The following is a 13,367-nucleotide window of genomic DNA, read 5'->3' on the forward strand; positions in this document are numbered from 1 at the left end:
CACCATGAAACTATCAACTATCTGAATGAAAATGACCCCTTGATTTACTAGCCCTCAACTCTTCCTAGGTGTATATGACCTATTCTTTCAGACAAACACAATCAGAGTTATATTAATAAATGTCCTGGCTCTTCCAAGCTTTATAATGGCAATGAATGGCTGTTTTGAAGTCCATAAAAGTGCATCCATCCATCATAAAAGTCTTTAAATTCAGTATCATGGCATTGAATTAGGGCCGTATGATTTCTGTGATGCAGAAAATGTGGATGGAATTGCAGAATCCATGTCAGATTTTGTATGAATAAATCGACAGTAGGTCCGTCTCTTAAAGGGCCAGTTCACCCATTAATGAGAATCCTGTGGTCATTTCCTCGCCCTAACGTCACTCAAACCCGTCAGACTTTCCTTCCTCATATAAAGCCATAGAGTCTCTTCAGGACATCTGGAATAATCCGCTCGATCCGTATGGATCAGTTTCTCTTGATGAGCTTTCTGAAGCATCAGTGGAAGTTGCTTAGACTGTCAATGGAGGACAGAAATCGCTCAGATTTCATTACAAATCTCTTCAGTTGTGTTCAGAAGATGAACGAGAGTCATCACATTTAATCTGACCATTAAAGTCAATAACAGAATAAACTATAAAACAAAAAACGGATTTCATAAGGCTCTACATTAAATTGTATGCACTGCATTAATGCTGTTGTTCCTCAGGATTTTTGTTGTCCAGTATAAATTCAAACATCCTAAAATCAATGACACGAAAATGAAGAAATTAAGTCTTGTTTCCTGAGAAATTGAACTAAATTAAGTGAGTTTGTGCTTAAAACAAGAACAGATATCTGTCATTGGATATGAACATTTACATTTGAATTAAATAGATTTTTATAAACTCCTTGGCAGATATTTGTTCTTGCTTTAATCATAAAATCACTTTCATAAGATTTCTCGTCTCAAACGTTAAGATATTTGATGTAAAATTCATTAAAACGTGATGGAGATCAGTTGGAAATTGTATTTTCAAACTTTGAAGTGTCACTAATGCAACTCATTGTGTGTTTAGACTAGGGACGGCTCGATACCACAATTTTGACTTCGGTACGGTACCACAATATAATACCCATATTAAATCGATACCACACAGGGTCTGAATTTTGGCGCAGATATTGCAAATTATTTTACTCACTCTGGGAAATTAGCGTAAATTTATATATATAAATTCCACCAAATGTATCAATATCTTTGTAAAATGGCACAGTTTTTTTTATTTTATCTGAACTAGTGATGTGTCGTTCATGAACGATTCGTTAATTTTGAACGAATCTTTAATATGACTCGGGACTACCGCGTTGTCTCAGAGAATGATTCGTTCATTTTGTGTTGACCGCGCATGCGCATTACGCTGAATCTGTACTGGAAAGAACAAAAATGATTAGTTCATCTTTCGAGTCTCGAGGTCAGGTTTGAGTCTTTCGTTCTTCCTGTCAGTCCCATAGAGTCTGTGCTGTCAGTAGCGGAAACAGAAAAGATTAGTTCTTACGAGTCTCAGGTTTGAGTCTTTCGTTCTTCCTGTCAGTCCCATAGAGTCTATGCTGTCAGTAGCGGAAACAGAAAAGATTAGTTCTTTCGAGTCTCTCGGGTTTGAGTCTTTCGTTCTTCCTGTCAGTCTCATAGAGTCTGTGCTGTCAGTAGCGGAAACAGAAAAGATTCGTTCTTTCGAGTCTCTCGGGTTTGAGTCTTTCGTTCTTCCTGTCAGTCTCATAGAGTCTGTGCTGTCAGTAGCGGAAACAGAAAAGATTCGTTCTTTCGAGTCTTTCGGGTTTGAGTCTTTCATTCTTCCTGTCAGTCCCATAGAGTCTGTGCTGTCAGTAGCGGAAACAGAAAAGATTTGTTCTTTCGAGTTCGGGTTTGAGTGTTTCGTTCTTCCTGTCAGTCCCATAGAGTCTATGCTGTCAGTAGCGGAAACAGAAAAGATTAGTTCTTTCGAGTCTTTCGGGTTTGAGTCTTTCGTTCTTCCTGTCAGTCTCATAGAGTCTATGCTGTCAGTAGCGGAAACAGAAAAGATTAGTTCTTTCGAGTCTTTCGGGTTTGAGTCTTTCGTTCTTCCTGTCAGTCCCATAGAGTCTATGCTGTCAGTAGCGGAAACAGAAAAGATTCGTTCTTTCGAGTCTTTCGGGTTTGAGTCTTTCGTTCTTCCTGTCAGTCTCATAGAGTCTATGCTGTCAGTAGCGGAAACAGAAAAGATTTGTTCTTTCGAGTTCGGGTTTGAGTCTTTCGTTCTTCCTGTCAGTCCCATAGAGTCTATGCTGTCAGTAGCGGAAACAGAAAAGATTAGTTCTTTCGAGTCTTTCGGGTTTGAGTCTTTCGTTCTTCCTGTCAGTCCCATAGAGTCTGTGCTGTCAGTAGCGGAAACAGAAAAGATTAGTTCTTTCGAGTCTTTCGGGTTTGAGTCTTTCATTCTTCCTGTCAGTCCCATAGAGTCTATGCTGTCAGTAGCGGAAACAGAAAAGATTTGTTCTTTCGAGTTCGGGTTTGAGTCTTTCGTTCTTCCTGTCAGTCCCATAGAGTCTATGCTGTCAGTAGCGGAAACAGAAAAGATTAGTTCTTTCGAGTCTTTCGGGTTTGAGTCTTTCGTTCTTCCTGTCAGTCCCATAGAGTCTGTGCTGTCAGTAGCGGAAACAGAAAAGATTAGTTCTTTCGAGTCTTTCGGGTTTGAGTCTTTCATTCTTCCTGTCAGTCCCATAGAGTCTATGCTGTCAGTAGCGGAAACAGAAAAGATTCGTTCTTTCGAGTCTTTCGGGTTTGAGTCTTTCGTTCTTCCTGTCAGTCCCATAGAGTCTATGCTGTCAGTAGCGGAAACAGAAAAGATTAGTTCTTTCGATTTCGGGTTTGAGTCTTTCGTTCTTCCTGTCAGTCCCATAGAGTCTATGCTGTCAGTAGCGGAAACAGAAAAGATTAGTTCTTTCGAGTCTTTCGGGTTTGAGTCTTTCGTTCTTCCTGTCAGTCTCATAGAGTCTATGCTGTCAGTAGCGGAAACAGAAAAGATTAGTTCTTTCGAGTCTTTCGGGTTTGAGTCTTTCGTTCTTCCTGTCAGTCTCATAGAGTCTGTGCTGTCAGAAGCGGAAACAGAAAAGATTAGTTCTTTCGAGTCTTTCGGGTTTGAGTCTTTCGTTCTTCCTGTCAGTCTCATAGAGTCTGTGCTGTCAGAAGCGGAAACAGAAAAGATTCGTTCTTTCGAGTCTTTCGGGTTTGAGTCTTTCGTTCTTCCTGTCAGTCCCATAGAGTCTATGCTGTCAGAAGCGGAAACAGAAAAGATTAGTTCTTTCGAGTCTTTCGGGTTTGAGTCTTTCGTTCTTCCTGTCAGTCTCATAGAGTCTGTGCTGTCAGAAGCGGAAACAGAAAAGATTCGTTCTTTCGAGTCTTTCGGGTTTGAGTCTTTCGTTCTTCCTGTCAGTCCCATAGAGTCTATGCTGTCAGAAGCGGAAACAGAAAAGATTCGTTCTTTCGAGTCTTTCGGGTTTGAGTCTTTCGTTCTTCCTGTCAGTCCCATAGAGTCTATGCTGTCAGTAGCGGAAACAGAAAAGATTCGTTCTTACGAGTCTCGGGTTTGAGTCTTTCGTTCTTCCTGTCAGTCCCATAGAGTCTATGCTGTCAGTAGCGGAAACAGAAAAGATTAGTTCTTTCGAGTCTTTCGGGTTTGAGTCTTTCGTTCTTCCTGTCAGCCCCATAGAGTCTATGCTGTCAGTAGCGGAAACAGAAAAGATTAGTTCTTTCGAGTCTTTCGGGTTTGAGTCTTTCGTTCTTCCTGTCAGCCCCATAGAGTCTATGCTGTCAGTAGCGGAAACAGAAAAGATTAGTTCTTTCGAGTCTTTCGGGTTTGAGTCTTTCGTTCTTCCTGTCAGTCCCATAGAGTCTATGCTGTCAGTAGCGGAAACAGAAAAGATTCGTTCTTTCGAGTCTTTCGGGTTTGAGTCTTTCGTTCTTCCTGTCAGCCCCATAGAGTCTATGCTGTCAGTAGCGGAAACAGAAAAGATTAGTTCTTTCGAGTCTTTCGGGTTTGAGTCTTTCGTTCTTCCTGTCAGCCCCATAGAGTCTATGCTGTCAGAAGCGGAAACAGAAAAGATTAGTTCTTTCGAGTCTTTCGGGTTTGAGTCTTTCGTTCTTCCTGTCAGTCCCATAGAGTCTATGCTGTCAGAAGCGGAAACAGAAAAGATTAGTTCTTTCGAGTCTTTCGGGTTTGAGTCTTTCGTTCTTCCTGTCAGTCTCATAGAGTCTATGCTGTCAGTAGCGGAAACAGAAAAGATTCGTTCTTTCGAGTCTTTTGGGTTTGAGTCTTTCGTTCTTCCTGTCAGTCCCATAGAGTCTATGCTGTCAGTAGCGGAAACAGAAAAGATTCGTTCTTTCGAGTCTTTCGGGTTTGAGTCTTTCGTTCTTCCTGTCAGTCCCATAGAGTCTATGCTGTCAGTAGCGGAAACAGAAAAGATTAGTTCTTTCGAGTCTTTCGGGTTTGAGTCTTTCGTTCTTCCTGTCAGTCCCATAGAGTCTGTGCTGTCAGAAGCGGAAACAGAAAAGATTAGTTCTTTCGAGTCTTTCGGGTTTGAGTCTTTCGTTCTTCCTGTCAGTCCCATAGAGTCTATGCTGTCAGAAGCGGAAACAGAAAAGATTAGTTCTTTCGAGTCTTTCGGGTTTGAGTCTTTCGTTCTTCCTGTCAGTCCCATAGAGTCTATGCTGTCAGTAACGGAAACAGAAAAGATTTGTTCTTATGAGTCTGGGGTTTGAGTCTTTCGTTCTTCCTGTCAGTCTCATAGAGTCTGTGCTGTCAGTAACGGAAACAGAAAAGATTTGTTCTTATGAGTCTGGGGTTTGAGTCTTTCGTTCTTCCTGTCAGTCCCATAGAGTCTATGCTGTCAGTAGCGGAAACAGAAAAGATTAGTTCTTTCGAGTCTCGGGTTTGAGTCTTTCGTTCTTCCTGTCAGTCCCATAGAGTCTATGCTGTCAGAAGCGGAAACAGAAAAGATTAGTTCTTTCGAGTCTTTCGGGTTTGAGTCTTTCGTTCTTCCTGTCAGTCCCATAGAGTCTATGCTGTCAGTAACGGAAACAGAAAAGATTAGTTCTTTCGAGTCTTTCGGGTTTGAGTCTTTCGTTCTTCCTGTCAGTCCCATAGAGTCTATGCTGTCAGTAACGGAAACAGAAAAGATTTGTTCTTTCGAGTCTCAGGTTTGAGTCTTTCGTTCTTCCTGTCAGTCTCATAGAGTCTATGCTGTCAGAAGCGGAAACAGAAAAGATTAGTTCTTTCGAGTCTCAGGTTTGAGTCTTTCGTTCTTCCTGTCAGTCTCATAGAGTCTATGCTGTCAGAAGCGGAAACAGAAAAGATTAGTTCTTTCGAGTCTCAGGTTTGAGTCTTTCGTTCTTCCTGTCAGTCTCATAGAGTCTATGCTGTCAGAAGCGGAAACAGAAAAGATTAGTTCTTTCGAGTCTCTGGTTTGAGTCTTTCGTTCTTCCTGTCAGTCCCATAGAGTCTATGCTGTCAGTAGCGGAAACAGAAAAGATTAGTTCTTTCGAGTCTTTCGGGTTTGAGTCTTTCGTTCTTCCTGTCAGTCCCATAGAGTCTGTGCTGTCAGTAGCGGAAACAGAAAAGATTAGTTCTTTCGAGTCTCAGGTTTGAGTCTTTCGTTCTTCCTGTCAGTCCCATAGAGTCTATGCTGTCAGTAGCAGAAACAGAAAAGATTAGTTCTTTCGAGTCTCTGGTTTGAGTCTTTCGTTCTTCCTGTCAGTCCCATAGAGTCTATGCTGTCAGTAGCGGAAACAGAAAAGATTAGTTCTTTCGAGTCTTTCGGGTTTGAGTCTTTCGTTCTTCCTGTCAGTCCCATAGAGTCTATGCTGTCAGTAGCAGAAACAGAAAAGATTAGTTCTTTCGAGTCTCGGGTTTGAGTCTTTCGTTCTTCCTGTCAGTCTCATAGAGTCTATGCTGTCAGTAGCGGAAACAGAAAAGATTAGTTCTTTCGAGTCTTTTGGGTTTGAGTCTTGTAGCAATTATGGACGCAGACATATAGATGAGTTAATCTTCCAATGATTCGATCAAATTAACATCCTTTTCAACAAAGCACAATTCAGCTCCAGGAAATCATCATCATCACGAGGGAGATGGGGGCTTGATTCTGCCCAGAGCTACTAGTTCTGACTTCCTATGGACTCGCCACCAAACTCAGTTAAAAGAGGACAAAGGGCTCGTGGTTGTCACAAGACAAAGAAACAACCAGACGTCTGTCTTTGCAATGACCGGTAAATGAACTCCACGACACAGCTAAAACTCAGAGTAAGCTCACAGAAACTGTTAGCTTATGGAGTACATCAAATAACTGATTATTGGACTTTCATTCAAATAGCCTTCGACATAACTTGTTAGTGTGTTTACAACTAGTACACGTTAGTTAGACTATTAGGCATGTATATTACTCACAATTCATGCAATTATGTAACTATTGAATGAGTGGATGAAAAAGCATTGTGTTTGATTCCGGTGTGTTCGTATGGGTATAATCCAACAGATGAGCTGAATGAAATCTTTATAGAATTGATCATGTCCTTATAGTAAGAAATTAGGTCTAAATTTACTCTCTGCTTAAGAGCAGGAAACTAAATTCTATAGATAACCCAATTTTGTGGGAGGGGTGGAGACACAGTCACTCCTGAAGCCTAATTGGCCAGAACCCATCCAGGGGATGGGCAAATGTTTGAGTTTAGTCTCAGAACACGAACGAAAAGTTCAGTTCTGTCTACAGTTCTGTCTGCAGTTCTGGACAGTTCAGACCAGAAGCAGTGCAGAGTTCAGCTCAAGTTCGGTTCCAGTTCGGTTCGAGCTGGTTCGCGGCCTGTTCGCAGATCAGAGATGAGCTCAGTCCTAGCAGTTTGACCAGAGTGAGTTCTGAACGGAGCTCCCAGGAGACGATCTGACGATCGTGACAGACCAACATCAGAGAAAATGGGTTAACAACGATTTCCTTCAGGCCATCTGCTTTTCTCTCACTTTCCTTTCTTTTACTTAAAGTTTATTTTATTTCCGTTAAGTCTCGGGTTCTGTTAAGTTTCGCCGCAAAAGTCTCTCAACAACGAGTTTCTAACAGCGCGCTCCAACTTCAAACAACGCCCACAAGACTTTCATCCAGCCGCCAACACGCCACGTGGTTGGCTTCCCCAGACGTCGACCAGACCTTCAGCGAATCAAAGATCCGGGAAAATCCCTGTACAGCCAGAAAAAGGGAATCCCCCTTGTCAGAGGACACGCGAAACCCAAACGCAAGTAACGCCTTTTTGATTCCAAGCTGAACTGGTGCATTAGATCAAATGTAATAACCCTGCCTAAGAAACGATAGGAGGTTAAATTACTGATCAATGGTTTCTTCAGGTCATGTTTCATAAATGCATAGATTGCTTAGGATTTCATAATTTCTCTCTCTTAGAACTTATTCTTTCCTCACCTTCTTCCTTTCTGCAACGTGTGAATGTGCGAGCGTGTGTGTTTATGTTAGATATTAGTTTGATGTGTTAGATTAATCAATAAAGTTCCGTTTGTATTCAAAGATAACTGTTCTTGTGTTATGTGCTTATCAATTTAATGTCTTGAACTGCCGATCTAAGTTACCTGGCTGTTAAATAGTGTTTCACTATTGTTCGGATATTAATATCCGCTGCAGAGTTGATATTTACGGCCCGTTCAAATGAACGCTAGAAGAGTCATTTGCTCGGCTGTAAAATAGACTCTCAAAATTCCCTATGAATTCATTAAATTCATTCATTTGAGCTAAATATACATGTTTCCCTTTAACAGAGCCCCCTTTAAGTTCTTACATATCGGCGGACGAACAAGTTAAGGTGTAAACATTAATTCTGAATTATTTATAATATATAGTGTCATTCGAGTCTTTCATTTTAATTCAGTTCCCCGTTGAGTTATTATTTTATCTGACTCATAGTCGCTACAGTCTTTCATTCTTCCTGTCAGCCCCATAGAGTCTATGCTGTCAGTAGCGGAAACAGAAAAGATTAGTTCTTTCGAGTCTTTTGGGTTTGAGTCTTTCATTCTTCCTGTCAGTCTCATAGAGTCTATGCTGTCAGTAGCGGAAACAGAAAAGATTAGTTCTTACGAGTCTTTCGGGTTTGAGTCTTTCGTTCTTCCTGTCAGTCTCATAGAGTCTATGCTGTCAGTAGCGGAAACAGAAAAGATTAGTTCTTTCGAGTCTTTCGGGTTTGAGTCTTTCGTTCTTCCTGTCAGTCCCATAGAGTCTATGCTGTCAGTAATGGAAACAGAAAAGATTAGTTCTTTCGAGTCTTTCGGGTTTGAGTCTTTCGTTCTTCCTGTCAGTCTCATAGAGTCTATGCTGTCAGTAGCGGAAACAGAAAAGATTAGTTCTTTCGAGTCTTTCGGGTTTGAGTCTTTCGTTCTTCCTGTCAGTCTCATAGAGTCTATGCTGTCAGTAGCGGAAACAGAAAAGATTAGTTCTTTCGAGTCTTTCGGGTTTGAGTCTTTCGTTCTTCCTGTCAGTCCCATAGAGTCTATGCTGTCAGTAGCGGAAACAGAAAAGATTAGTTCTTACGAGTCTTTCGGGTTTGAGTCTTTCGTTCTTCCTGTCAGTCTCATAGAGTCTATGCTGTCAGTAATGGAAACAGAAAAGATTAGTTCTTTCGAGTCTTTCGGGTTTGAGTCTTTCGTTCTTCCTGTCAGTCCCATAGAGTCTATGCTGTCAGTAGCGGAAACAGAAAAGATTAGTTCTTTCGAGTCTTTCGGGTTTGAGTCTTTCGTTCTTCCTGTCAGTCTCATAGAGTCTATGCTGTCAGTAGCGGAAACAGAAAAGATTAGTTCTTTCGAGTCTTTCGGGTTTGAGTCTTTCGTTCTTCCTGTCAGTCCCATAGAGTCTATGCTGTCAGTAGCGGAAACAGAAAAGATTAGTTCTTACGAGTCTTTCGGGTTTGAGTCTTTCGTTCTTCCTGTCAGCCCCATAGAGTCTATGCTGTCAGAAGCGGAAACAGAAAAGATTAGTTCTTTCGAGTCTCGGGTTTTAGTCTTTCGTTCTTCCTGTCAGTCTCATAGAGTCTGTGCTGTCAGTAGCGGAAACAGAAAAGATTAGTTCTTTCGAGTCTTTCGGGTTTAAGTCTTTCATTCTTCCTGTCAGTCCCATAGAGTCTATGCTGTCAGAAACGGAAACAGAAAAGATTAGTTCTTTCGAGTCTCGGGTTTGAGTCTTTCGTTCTTCCTGTCAGTCCCATAGAGTCTGTGCTGTCAGTAGCGGAAACAGAAAAGATTAGTTCTTTCGAGTCTTTCGGGTTTGAGTCTTTCGTTCTTCCTGTCAGTCCCATAGAGTCTGTGCTGTCAGTAACGGAAACAGAAAAGATTAGTTCTTTCGAGTCTTTCGTGTTTGAGTCTTTCGTTCTTCCTGTCAGCCCCATAGAGTCTATGCTGTCAGTAGCGGAAACAGAAAAGATTAGTTCTTTCGAGTCTTTCGGGTTTGAGTCTTTCGTTCTTCCTGTCAGTCCCATAGAGTCTGTGCTGTCAGTAACGGAAACAGAAAAGATTAGTTCTTTCGAGTCTTTCGTGTTTGAGTCTTTCGTTCTTCCTGTCAGTCCCATAGAGTCTATGCTGTCAGAAGCGGAAACAGAAAAGATTAGTTCTTTCGAGTCTTTCGGGTTTGAGTCTTTCGTTCTTCCTGTCAGCCCCATAGAGTCTGTGCTGTCAGTAGCGGAAACAGAAAAGATTAGTTCTTACGAGTCTTTCGGGTTTGAGTCTTTCGTTCTTCCTGTCAGCCCCATAGAGTCTATGCTGTCAGTAGCGGAAACAGAAAAGATTCGTTCTTTCGAGTCTTTCGGGTTTGAGTCTTTCGTTCTTCCTGTCAGTCCCATAGAGTCTTTGCTGTCAGTAGCGGAAACAGAAAAGATTAGTTCTTTCGAGTCTTTCGGGTTTGAGTCTTTCGTTCTTCCTGTCAGCCCCATAGAGTCTATGCTGTCAGTAGCGGAAACAGAAAAGATTAGTTCTTTCGAGTCTTTCGGGTTTGAGTCTTTCGTTCTTCCTGTCAGTCCCATAGAGTCTATGCTGTCAGTAACGGAAACAGAAAAGATTAGTTCTTTCGAGTCTTTTGGGTTTGAGTCTTTCGTTCTTCCTGTCAGTCCCATAGAGTCTATGCTGTCAGTAGCGGAAACAGAAAAGATTAGTTCTTTCGAGTCTTTTGGGTTTGAGTCTTTCGTTCTTCCTGTCAGCCCCATAGAGTCTATGCTGTCAGTAGCGGAAACAGAAAAGATTAGTTCTTTCGAGTCTTTCGGGTTTGAGTCTTTCGTTCTTCCTGTCAGTCCCATAGAGTCTATGCTGTCAGTAACGGAAACAGAAAAGATTAGTTCTTTCGAGTCTCTGGTTTGAGTCTTTCGTTCTTCCTGTCAGCCCCATAGAGTCTATGCTGTCAGTAGCGGAAACAGAAAAGATTAGTTCTTTCGAGTCTTTCGGGTTTGAGTCTTTCGTTCTTCCTGTCAGTCCCATAGAGTCTGTGCTGTCAGTAGCGGAAACAGAAAAGATTAGTTCTTTCGAGTCTCAGGTTTGAGTCTTTCGTTCTTCCTGTCAGTCCCATAGAGTCTATGCTGTCAGTAGCAGAAACAGAAAAGATTAGTTCTTTCGAGTCTCTGGTTTGAGTCTTTCGTTCTTCCTGTCAGTCCCATAGAGTCTATGCTGTCAGTAGCGGAAACAGAAAAGATTAGTTCTTTCGAGTCTTTCGGGTTTGAGTCTTTCGTTCTTCCTGTCAGTCCCATAGAGTCTATGCTGTCAGTAGCAGAAACAGAAAAGATTAGTTCTTTCGAGTCTCGGGTTTGAGTCTTTCGTTCTTCCTGTCAGTCTCATAGAGTCTATGCTGTCAGTAGCGGAAACAGAAAAGATTAGTTCTTTCGAGTCTTTTGGGTTTGAGTCTTGTAGCAATTATGGACGCAGACATATAGATGAGTTAATCTTCCAATGATTCGATCAAATTAACATCCTTTTCAACAAAGCACAATTCAGCTCCAGGAAATCATCATCATCACGAGGGAGATGGGGGCTTGATTCTGCCCAGAGCTACTAGTTCTGACTTCCTATGGACTCGCCACCAAACTCAGTTAAAAGAGGACAAAGGGCTCGTGGTTGTCACAAGACAAAGAAACAACCAGACGTCTGTCTTTGCAATGACCGGTAAATGAACTCCACGACACAGCTAAAACTCAGAGTAAGCTCACAGAAACTGTTAGCTTATGGAGTACATCAAATAACTGATTATTGGACTTTCATTCAAATAGCCTTCGACATAACTTGTTAGTGTGTTTACAACTAGTACACGTTAGTTAGACTATTAGGCATGTATATTACTCACAATTCATGCAATTATGTAACTATTGAATGAGTGGATGAAAAAGCATTGTGTTTGATTCCGGTGTGTTCGTATGGGTATAATCCAACAGATGAGCTGAATGAAATCTTTATAGAATTGATCATGTCCTTATAGTAAGAAATTAGGTCTAAATTTACTCTCTGCTTAAGAGCAGGAAACTAAATTCTATAGATAACCCAATTTTGTGGGAGGGGTGGAGACACAGTCACTCCTGAAGCCTAATTGGCCAGAACCCATCCAGGGGATGGGCAAATGTTTGAGTTTAGTCTCAGAACACGAACGAAAAGTTCAGTTCTGTCTACAGTTCTGTCTGCAGTTCTGGACAGTTCAGACCAGAAGCAGTGCAGAGTTCAGCTCAAGTTCGGTTCCAGTTCGGTTCGAGCTGGTTCGCGGCCTGTTCGCAGATCAGAGATGAGCTCAGTCCTAGCAGTTTGACCAGAGTGAGTTCTGAACGGAGCTCCCAGGAGACGATCTGACGATCGTGACAGACCAACATCAGAGAAAATGTGTTAACAACGATTTCCTTCAGGCCATCTGCTTTTCTCTCACTTTCCTTTCTTTTACTTAAAGTTTATTTTATTTCCGTTAAGTCTCGGGTTCTGTTAAGTTTCGCCGCAAAAGTCTCTCAACAACGAGTTTCTAACAGCGCGCTCCAACTTCAAACAACGTCCCATAGAGTCTGTGCTGTCAGTAGCGGAAACAGAAAAGATTAGTTCTTTCGAGTCTTTCGGGTTTGAGTCTTTCGTTCTTCCTGTCAGTCCCATAGAGTCTGTGCTGTCAGTAACGGAAACAGAAAAGATTAGTTCTTTCGAGTCTTTCGGGTTTGAGTCTTTCGTTCTTCCTGTCAGCCCCATAGAGTCTGTGCTGTCAGTAGCGGAAACAGAAAAGATTAGTTCTTTCGAGTCTTTCGGGTTTGAGTCTTTCGTTCTTCCTGTCAGCCCCATAGAGTCTATGCTGTCAGTAACGGAAACAGAAAAGATTAGTTCTTTCGAGTCTTTCGGGTTTGAGTCTTTCGTTCTTCCTGTCAGCCCCATAGAGTCTATGCTGTCAGTAGCGGAAACAGAAAAGATTAGTTCTTTCGAGTCTTTCGGGTTTGAGTCTTTCGTTCTTCCTGTCAGTCCCATAGAGTCTGTGCTGTCAGTAACGGAAACAGAAAAGATTAGTTCTTTCGAGTCTTTCGGGTTTGAGTCTTTCGTTCTTCCTGTCAGCCCCATAGAGTCTGTGCTGTCAGTAGCGGAAACAGAAAAGATTAGTTCTTTCGAGTCTTTCGGGTTTGAGTCTTTCGTTCTTCCTGTCAGCCCCATAGAGTCTATGCTGTCAGTAACGGAAACAGAAAAGATTAGTTCTTTCGAGTCTTTCGGGTTTGAGTCTTTCGTTCTTCCTGTCAGCCCCATAGAGTCTATGCTGTCAGTAGCGGAAACAGAAAAGATTAGTTCTTTCGAGTCTTTCGGGTTTGAGTCTTTCGTTCTTCCTGTCAGTCCCATAGAGTCTATGCTGTCAGTAACGGAAACAGAAAAGATTAGTTCTTTCGAGTCTTTCGGGTTTGAGTCTTTCGTTCTTCCTGTCAGCCCCATAGAGTCTATGCTGTCAGTAGCGGAAACAGAAAAGATTAGTTCTTTCGAGTCTTTTGGGTTTGAGTCTTTCGTTCTTCCTGTCAGTCCCATAGAGTCTATGCTGTCAGTAGCGGAAACAGAAAAGATTAGTTCTTTCGAGTCTTTTGGGTTTGAGTCTTTCGTTCTTCCTGTCAGCCCCATAGAGTCTATGCTGTCAGTAGCGGAAACAGAAAAGATTAGTTCTTTAGAGTCTCGGGTTTGAGTCTTTCGTTCTTCCTGTCAGTCCCATAGAGTCTATGCTGTCAGTAACGGAAACAGAAAAGATTAGTTCTTTCGAGTCTTTCGGGTTTGAGTCTTTCGTTCTTCCTGTCAGCCCCATAGAGTCTATGCTGTCAGTAGCGGAAACAGAAAAGATTAGTTC

At 41.9% G+C, this 13,367-nt stretch overlaps 1 protein-coding gene across 1 annotated transcript in view; it reads left to right on the forward strand.

Moving 5' to 3' along the window:
• LOC307129293 (uncharacterized protein) overlaps positions 1-13,367 on the forward strand; it is a 31,230-nt gene that overhangs the window by 641 nt on the left and 17,222 nt on the right. The window lies entirely within an intron of this gene.

The sequence above is a fragment of the Gobio gobio genome (assembly GCF_949357685.1).
Source record: "Gobio gobio genome assembly, chromosome: 7".
NCBI lineage: Eukaryota > Metazoa > Chordata > Actinopteri > Cypriniformes > Gobionidae > Gobio > Gobio gobio.